Consider the following 10370-nt stretch of genomic DNA (forward strand, 5'->3'; position numbering starts at 1 on the left):
AAATAAAAAATATATAAAAACTATATAAAAATATAAAAATCAAAATAAAAAATAATAATATAATAATGTAAAATAATAAAAATAAATATATAAATAAATAAAATAAAAAACAAAACAACAACAGGCTTGGCCCAAAAAGAATAAATAAAATTTAAAAGCCCCAAAACAAAAAATAAGAGCCAAGTGAGGTAGGCCCAAATTGGGGCCTTAAAACATCGTGCCTTGATCAAGGCCCATTTGGTGCATAAAGAGAGAAACCGTTTGAAGTAGAAAGGGGGAAGCTACATGAGAAGAAAAACTTGAAATGAAAACCGCATGGAAGTGGCTGGCAACGTGGGTGTATGTGCTAGGAACCGGAAGCAAAAACGGAAGCCAAAAAAAAAAGAAAGAAAAAAACCAAAAAGAAAGAAAAGCAAGAAAGGAAAGAAAGAGACCAGAAGTAGTAGGGAAGAGGCGTGATCTAGAAAAAAACGAAGGAGAGGAAAACAGCTCTAAAACAAAACCTGGATGCACCAAGAAAAGGGCAAGCAGAAAGCAAAAAACCAGCAGAAAACGCAGAAAAGAACTTACAGAGGAACCAGCAAAAAAATTGAAGCCAAAGCCACAAGGAAACTGGAAAGGAGCAGAAGCGCAGCAAGGAAAGACCAAGGAGAAGAAAAAATTTTGAAAGAAGGGAAGCTTTAGTAAAACTGGCAACAAGCAAGGAGGGTGAAGCGAAAAAAAAACTGCTGAAGGGGAACGGAAAAACCTGTAGCAAAAATTATAGCAGTAGACCATATGAGGACCAGCCAAAAAAAAAGAAAGAAACAGAAAAGGAAAGAGAGGACGTGAGGCGAAGAAGAAGAAGAAGAGAACCAGACCAGGAAAAACAAAAAAAACAAACGTACAAAAGGAAACGAGAAAACAAAAAAAGGAGATCAGAATCGAGAAAAGGGAACCAAAAAATGGGAAAGAAAGCTACTGCCAATGGATGTGAAGTGAACGAAAGAACAACAAGCAGAAAAACGAAGGAAACGAGAGAAAAGAGCGGAACGGTAGCAGAAAAAACTAGAGGACGAGAAGACCCGAAGTAAAAGTAAAAGAGGTGAATTGTCATGAAGCTTAAAGCTTCATCTTCATGCCACGCTTGCTAATCTGTTTTCCATGCATGTTGTCCTTTCTTTTACATGTGATATGCATGATATATATATATATATATATGTTTTATTGGTTCATAGAAGCTTGAGGTCTTAACTTTTCATGAATGCTGGGATTGCTTTTATTTTATGTGTGATTTTATAGAAGAAAAGTGCTCCATTCGGTTCTTGCTTGTGGTATCTTTTTCTTTTCTGCATGTTGGATTGTGTAGAAACTTAAGAACTGTTATATAAATGTGGTATCCTTTCCTCTATGTTTCTTTAAACCTAAAATGGAAGAGACAAAGGCAGGCAAGATATAATGAAACAAATGTTTTGTAAGAGAGGAAAGTGGGGACTGTAATGGCTTGCTTAGGACACCTTAGATTTGTCTGATTCTTTTCCTTGCTAGTTAGCTATTGCATGGGTGTTTAGGGGTTCTTTGCCTTTAGTTTGTCGCTAAATTTTGATGCTATAAAATTCCCAATTTGTTTTTTTAAAGGTTAAGATAAAAGTTAAGGTTATATACAAAAAAAAGTTTGTAGGTCTAAAATTATATGTATATATAAATAAAAGTTTTAATAATAAATTTTTTAAAAATCCTTACTTAGATATTGGAGGGATTCAAAGTCGAATTTTAAAAGGTTAATTTTACTTCATTGTTGGGGAGTTAAATCTTAGTAGAAGAAATTTGTTTTAAAAAAATTTTAAATATTATAAACATAAAATGAAATCATAAAAATAAATAATAATAAAATATTAATAAATAATAATAATAAAATTTTAATAAAAGGGAAATAAATAAAAATATAAAAAATTCATTTTTTTATATATAGAAAAATTATAAAAATGAATTTGCTCTAAAAGTCAGCCTAAAAATTAGAGATTTTTAAAAAGATTCATAAATTTGTGAAACCTCAAAAATCGAAACCCTAAAATTAAAACTCTAAATATAACCCTAAAACCTTAGGTGAATCGAAACCTAAAATGCAACCTTAAACCTACTACAAATCCCAAAATTATCTTAAATTTTTAAGGATTTGTATGAAAACTTTTATGAAATAATTTATTTTCGAATGTCATCTAGATGATGGAGTATTTAAGAAATTTTATTTCATTAAAAATTTCATATATTTCCATAACTTAAAATAAACTTTTAATAAAGAATAAATAATAAATAATAAATAATAAAATATGATTTTAAATATAAATAGTCACACCAAAACTCTGTTTAAAGTTCGAAGAGTCCAAGTGGTGTCATTATATTTAAAAACTCGATTCTTAAATTTGCATTGGGTATATCTCATTTTTTTAGATTAATGTTTATACTTATTATGCACTTATATGTTTATTTTAATCATTGATGTTTAATATTAATTAATCATTCTTTGTTTTTATTCCATAAAAGGTTCTTTAAAAAAATTTAGTTTTAAACAAATAAAATTAAAATAACATTCCGTAAAATATAATTATTGGTACTCTGCCTAGATGTTGGAGAGTTATCAATGATTACGATTTATAAAGAGTGTTATTTTATTATTTTTAAAGGAATGTTACTATAAATCTTAGATGAAAAGATTACCTTTGAATTCTGCCTTTATGTCAAAAAATTTGAAAGTATTTCTTTTTATAATATTCTTAAACAAAGACTTTTAATTGATTTTTTTTTCCTAAAAGATGAAGGGAATTATAACTAAATTTTATATAAAAACTATTTTTGTCCAAAATTATAAATAGTGCAGAATTAATTGGTATCAATTTTATGGGCATTATAGAGATGTTAATCCTTCTTCACACATAACCGTCTTCAGAATCTAATCTTATTTTCATAGACTAAAATTATCTTTTTAATAAACTTTAAACTCGCTTTATTGTTATATTAAAAAGATAAAGTTTTGGGTGGTTAATCACACCCTAAAAAAGATTGGTGGTGCCTCCCTATGTTTTTACGGTTTTAAACTTTTTACATCTAGCGATCAAGTCTCCAAACTGATATGTTATGACACTTACAAATCTTGACAAAGAAAGCTTATTTTAGTAGAGGCACAACAACTTTAAAAATTTTAAAGGCTTATTTAAGTAAAGATTCAACAACTTTAAATAATTTGAAAGGCTTCTCTAAGCAAAGACTCAACAATTTTAAAAAATTCTCATCTTCAAAAAAGCTCATCCAAGTAGAGGCTCTACAACTTTAAAATCTTCATATTGAAAAAGGTTTCTCTAAGTATAGGCTAAACAACTTTAAAAATTTTCATTTTGAAAAAGGCTCATCTAAGTAGAAGCTAAACAATTTTTAAAATTTTCATATTGAAAAAGACTATTCTAAATATAAGCTCAACAACTTTAAAAATTCTCATCTTGAAAAATGCTCCCCTAAGTAAAGACGTAACAACTTTAAAATTTTCACTTTTTCTTAAAATTGAGATCTCATCTTTGAAAAAGTAAATTTCTCTTTTTTGAGGATTGAAGTCTCTTCTTTCATCATTATCTTTACCCGAAGGCTAAAATCTTGTTATTCATTAGAGAATGAAAAATCCTTGTCTAAGCTATAACTTATGATCTTAACTGTTTATGGATACATGTACTGAATGCTTTATATGCAATGTATAATGCAATCAAAATTATTCACTTTCAATTATGGTAAAAGGTTCTTAAAATCTTTCGGCTATTTTGCTTTTGTCATTTTTTATTTTCAACAATTGCTATAAGACCAACCTATTTTTAATGTCTAATAATTGCATTTTTTCTCAACAATATTTTTTTCTTTTTCCAAAACTTTGCAATATCAATATCTGGTCATGTTTTGCACATCATTTTCTACCTGTATTTATCAAAATGTTGAGATCTTATGCGTTATTAGTTTTTTCATTATTTTAAGTTCAAAACAAACAAAATGTAATCACATGTTTTTTCTATTCATTTATAAGGGGAACGAAGATAGTGAATGAAATAAAAGAATGGATAGGCATTACTTTCAAAGAAAAGAAAACACATTTCATCAAACATATAATACGTGCATGGCAACAAAAGTGTTTGGGTAGGAACAAAAGCACCCAAATAATGATTTACAAGATAATTATGAATAAATTATTCCTGAATTCTTTCTCCAAAACTTAACTAGATGATATCTTTGATTTTTCAGAGTTCATCAAACTACGTTTGCCCTCGTGTTGTGAGGTCATCTCTTGATAATGTTTCTTCTTTGTATCCAAGCTACCTTTTCAGGTTTTCAGCTTAGATAAATACCTCTTTTCTTTTATTTTTCATTTTTTTTATTTTTCTTTTTTGAAGCAAAGTATCTTTTCACAGTATCTAAGTTTATCAGATTAGGTAAATCATTTTCATCCATATTTGCCAAAAACAATGCCCCATTGGAAAATGCTTTTTTCACCACATATGATCTTTTCCAATATGATGTCTATTTTCCTCGATTGTCATGTTAATTTGAAAGGATCCTTTTCAAAATTAAGTCTCCTCTTCGAAAATAATGAGGGTGGATTTTCTTATCATGTACTATCATCATTTTGTTTTGATTAGTTGGCTATGGCAAAATGTTGTATGTCTTTTCTCTTCAATGAGGTTTAACTATTCGTAGCAATTCGAGACCCATTTTGCTTTTTCTAGCTTGACTTCCATTAGAATTTTCAATAAAGGAATTTTCAATAAAGGAATTTTCATTTCAACTAATAATACAGCTTCCATTCTATAAACCAACAAAAATAAGATAGCCCCAATAGATGTTCGAATTGATGTTCTATAAGCATGCAAGGCAAAAGACAACTTCTCATGTCAATCCTTAGAAGTATTAGTTATTTTCTCTATTATCCTTTAGATTTTTTTTTTCAACTTCTACTGGTCCATTCATTTTTAAATAATATGGTGCCGAAATACGATGATGGATCTTAAATTGAGCGCATACTTCATTCATTATTTTGCTATTTACGTTTTGGTATTGTTAGAAATAATCATTTTTAGAAGCCCATATCTACATATTATCTCATTTTTTATGAACTTACATACCACTAATTGAGTCACGCTAGTGATGTAGCTTCTACCCACTTCATGAAATAATCAATCATTATAAAGATGAATCTATACTCATTTGAAGTTTTTTGAGTGATGGGACAAATGACATCCATGCCCTACATAAAAATGGCTATGGAGGAGCCAAAACATGCAAAACTAATAGAGAAACGTCAATCTTATCAACATAAAGTTGACATTTATGACATCTTTTAGCATAATCAATACAATCACTCTCTATTGTCAGTCAATAATAACCAGCTTTCATAATTTATCTAACCATCATATGACCATTAACTTTTGCCGCACAAACTCATGCACTTTTTCAAGAATCATTTTTGCTTTAGCTACATTCATGCATCTTAAAAACACTTGATCTTTACTTCTTTTATAAAAGATATCTTCATCAAGGAAAAAACCCATAGCTAGCCTTTTAATAATCCTTTTATCATTTTTTATTGTATGCTTTGTGTATTGCTAACTTTTAATGTATTGCAAAATATCATGATACCATGACTTTTCATTAATTTTTTCTTTAATACTTGAACAATGTGCTGGTACATCATTCACATCCAGCTTGTTTTGATTATTGCAGCTAAAGTAGCCATTGCGTTAACAATCTAGTTCTCCTCTTTTGAGAGATACTCAAACTGAACTTCTTCATATTCTTGACTCACTCGAAGATGTATTTATGGTTGAGTTAACTTCGAATCTCTCATTTTTTATTTACCTCTTAATTGATATATGACTAGAGTTGAATCTCCAAACACATCTAACACTTTAATCTTTTTTTCAATTACTACTTGTAAACTTATAACACAAGCCTTATATTCAGCCACATTATTTGTGAGTTGAAATTCAATCTAGCTGTGATAGGATAATAGTGTCCATTGAGAGATATTAAAATTACTTCAATATCAGGACCCAAAGCATTAGCAACTCCCTTAAAATGCATCATTCTAGGTTTTTCAACAGCTTCTTTATCTTCAATGACTATCACATTTTTATCAAAAAAATCAAGTTTTATTGGTTCATATCTTCGGTTGCACGATCGACAAAGAACTCAACAATTGCACTTCTTTTAATAGCCTTTGAGTTACATAAACAATATCATATTATGATAGCATAACTTGTTAATAAAAGCTTCTTGAGGATATACCTAATGGGATCCAAATTTTTTATGAGCGAAGTAGTGTGATAAAGCATATATTATTTGAGCCTTCGAGCTGTTTAGGCCAATGCACAACATATCTTCTTCAATGGTGAATACTTAGACTTATAATTAGTGAACTTCTTGCTTAAGTAGCAAATTGCTCATTCTTTCTTATTAGTTTTATCTCTTTACCTCAGTACACATTCCATTGAATTTTTATGTACTGTTAAGTATAAAATTAAAATTTTTTTGGAACTGATGGCACCAATATGGGTGGATTTGACAAGTATTCTTTGACTTTATCAAAAGTTTTTTGGCACTGATCATTCCATTCTCCTGAATCATATTTTTTAAAAAGCTTAAAAATAAGATTGTACTTGTAATTTGAGTTGAAAAATGAAACGAGCAATATAGTTCAATCTCCTTAGAAAACCTCGCATTTCTTTAGAGGTATAAGGAGGCAATAAATTCTAAGTAGCAAGTATCTTATCTAGATCCATTTCAATTCATCTTTCACTAACACAAAGTCCAATAATTTTTTTTTATTGGGCACCAAATGTACATTTGACAAGATTCAACTTCAGTTAAAATTTTCTCAACCTATTAAATAATTTTTTGAGATTGACTACATGATCTTCTCCTTTATAAGTCTTATAATCATATCATTCACATATATTTCTATCTCTTTATACATCATGTCATGAAATAAAGTCACCATTGCTCTTTGATGAGTAGCACTAGCATTTTTCGATAAAAAATGCATGACTTTGTAACAAAATATCCCTCACATGGTCATAAATTTTATCTTTTCCATATCTTCTCGAGCCATCTTAATCTAATTGTAGCTTGAAAAGCCATCTATAAAGGAAAATGTAGAATATCGAGTAGTGTTATCCATTAAAGTATCAATATGGGGTAGAGAAAAATTATTCTTAAGACTCGTCCTATTCAAATCTTGATAATCGATACACATTCTCACATTTTCATCTTTCTTGAAAACTAGCACCATATTGGCTACCCATTCAGGATATTTTGCCACTTTAAAAAATCTAGCTTCAAATTGGTTTTTCACTTTCTTCTTAATTTTCAATAGCATTTTTGAGTTCATGAGTCTTAATTTTTGATGTACCAGTTTGTATTTCAATTTCAAAGGTAATTTGTACTCTTTAATATTAGTACTGAGTCCTGGTATATCCTAGTAAAATCATGCAAACACATCTATATATTCTTAAAATAGTTCTTCTAGCTTTTGCCTATTAGTTAGTAAAAAAGATGTACCAACTTTAATCTCTCTTTTATTCATTACAACAAATTTGACCATTAATGGTGCATATAATAATGTTATTAAATATTTATTTTTTGTCACCATATATATTCTATAACAAAAAATTAAATGTCATGACATTTGTCACGTTTGCACTATCGCTAAAGGTCTAATGTAATGATACCAAAAAATTATCACCTATTGTGAATCTATCGTGACAATAAAATCAAACGTCACTTTATACTATTTTTTTGTGACGTTAATTTTCATCAGCTATTTATGAAAAAAAAAGTCATTAGAGGCTATAATGGTCACAAAATAAATGATAAAATCTTATATATATAAGTGACAAAACGTAAATCATCACAGTATTAGTGATATAATTATTGTCACAAATGATTACAAGATAATGTTAAACATGACAATAAAATCAAACGTCACCTTATGCTTTTTTTTCTAACATTAGTTTTCGTTAGCTATTTATGAAAAAAATCATTGAAAGCTATAATCGTCACAAAATAAATAATAAAATTTGATATATTAGTGATGAAAAGTAAATTGTCACAATATTAGTGACATAATTAACGTAAAAAATGATTGCAAGAAAACATTAAACAAGATAATAAAATCAAGCATCACTTTATACTTTTTTTTGTGACATTAAATTTTATCAGCTATATATGGAAAAAAGTCATTAAAAACTATAATCGCCACAAAATAAATGATAAAATCTTATATATTAGTGATGAAAGGTAAATTGTCATAATATTGATAACAAAATTAATGTCATTAAATCCAATTTATAAAATAAAATTGTCACAAACTCATAATCATTTTTATAGAATAATCGAATGTAGTGTTCTTGCAAATCCACCTAATATTTGAATTGGTCATTAAATTACACTTGTAATTACAAAATAATAGTCACTAAAAAGTTGTTTCAAAATAAAATATGATTATAGTGACATAAAAATTTAGTCACTTTTTTTTTTTAGAGATAAAAGCAAGCTCATAATATAAAAAGTCAATTAAAACATTTTAATCTTAGAAAAACACAATTAATACTTAATTAACTTATAATCCAGAAAAAAAAACATAATAATAAATGAAAAATAAAGTTACTTTTCCCTTTTGCCACACCAAATGAAGAACAATTCTTGTGAAGTAGCTTTTCTATCATTTGTACTGCAATTCTTTCATCTTCATTTATTTCCCCTCTCAGTTCAATTCCTATTAACCTTGGGGTCGTGAAAGGCAATGCATTTGCAGAAATTTTAGCATTTCTTTTTCCAAGTTAGACAGTCATGACCCGATTGGAATCTGAGCTCTGGCTTGCCCATTTTTGCCACACTTTATATGAGAATTCTTAGTGTCAAGCCTCAGACAAGTCATGGAAGGAGAAAGTGCCTTATTACATTTTTTAAGTTTGGCATGAAGGAGTTTAGATAACTCATTTGGTGGTGATGAATGGAGATTTCTAGTGCCTTTTGGTTCTCCACTTGGTGTTTTTTATATTAGGAAGTTGGTTTTTGCATTCATGCCATTCATTAAGATGGCTACTTGATCAAAAGCTTGAGCTATCTCTTCAACTGTTTCAAATATACCTAGCCACATCCTTCTCTTTTTGTAACAAAATATAGCAAAATTAAAGGAGAAATAGTGCTACATTGAATATATTACAACAAATGAGTGGTTATCAATTCCTTTTCCTTCAAACAAAAAATTTGCTGAGTTTTCAATTATGTTGTTATGAATGAAAACTAAGAATCTCTTTCAAATTAAAGAGCCCTATAGATTTTCTTTTTCACCATTATACATTCATATTTGTGAGTTCAAAAAATGCATAGTGTGCCCACCTTCATTAAACATTTAAAAATAACTTGCACAAAGCATTAGCATTAATTAATAACATGGAAAACAACATACATGAAAAGTAGCTTTGCAAGGTAATCACGCAAAGTACCAACAGTGCCACAATTTTCATCGGCAGCGTCTTGATGATTTACTGTGTTTACTATCTTTGAATCTCTCAAAAGCTCATCCTTAAAAAACCTTTGCAATATATTTTGAACAAGCTAGTGGATTATGTCCTCCATTTGTACTGATGATGGTTAGGATAGTTCTATCACCTGGCAACAAAAATTGCATATAATGAGAAGATATTTCAAGTTAATTATAGGACTAAACTAAGATAATTTAGTTTCAGGGCAAGATAATTTAATAGACTTGTAGCTCATTACCATATTGTTATCTAAGGATCGTAAATACTCTAACAAATCATTCATGTTTTTCCTATCACATTCTATTCACACATTTCCTTCTTTTGGGCACTTAGTTCCAAAAACAACATACAGTAAGTTAGCTTGTAGTGAGGGAATATGGGAAAACACATAATGAACTACAACATACAGCCAAATAAAGAATTAATATATATTTTTCAAATAGACATGTGTGTGTGTGTATATATATATATTAGTATATATACCAAACTATTGACAAAGTGTTAGGCACCATGATCCACCAAATAGAGGAAAGATGGATTCTTGTAAATCACCATTAAATACCTACTTGGATATGTCAAATTGCAAAACATTGGCATGGAAAAGATCAACATAAACATTTTTATTAGCATAGCACAAGAGATTAAAATGATAGTATAAATAAATTTATGAAACATGATTATTGCTAAAGCACTTTAATAAGCAAAAATAGTATTTTTTTTAAGCAAGAAAATCTACAATTAATATTCTTAAACAAATAACTACCTCAAAGTTGCCCATATAATCATTAAACATAATTTTACTCATTCATTACT

The 10370-nt window shown here is 28.6% G+C and overlaps 1 pseudogene; it reads right to left on the reverse strand.

Moving 5' to 3' along the window:
* Positions 1–226: 226 nt before the first annotated feature.
* Positions 227–9539, reverse strand: LOC111280607 (ethylene-responsive transcription factor WIN1-like; annotated as a pseudogene).
* Between the last annotated feature and the right edge of the window lie 831 nt (positions 9540–10370).

The sequence above is a fragment of the Durio zibethinus genome, chromosome 28 (assembly GCF_047325235.1).
Source record: "Durio zibethinus cultivar Kanyao isolate XHJ-2024 chromosome 28, ASM4732523v1, whole genome shotgun sequence".
Classification (NCBI taxonomy): domain Eukaryota; kingdom Viridiplantae; phylum Streptophyta; class Magnoliopsida; order Malvales; family Malvaceae; genus Durio; species Durio zibethinus.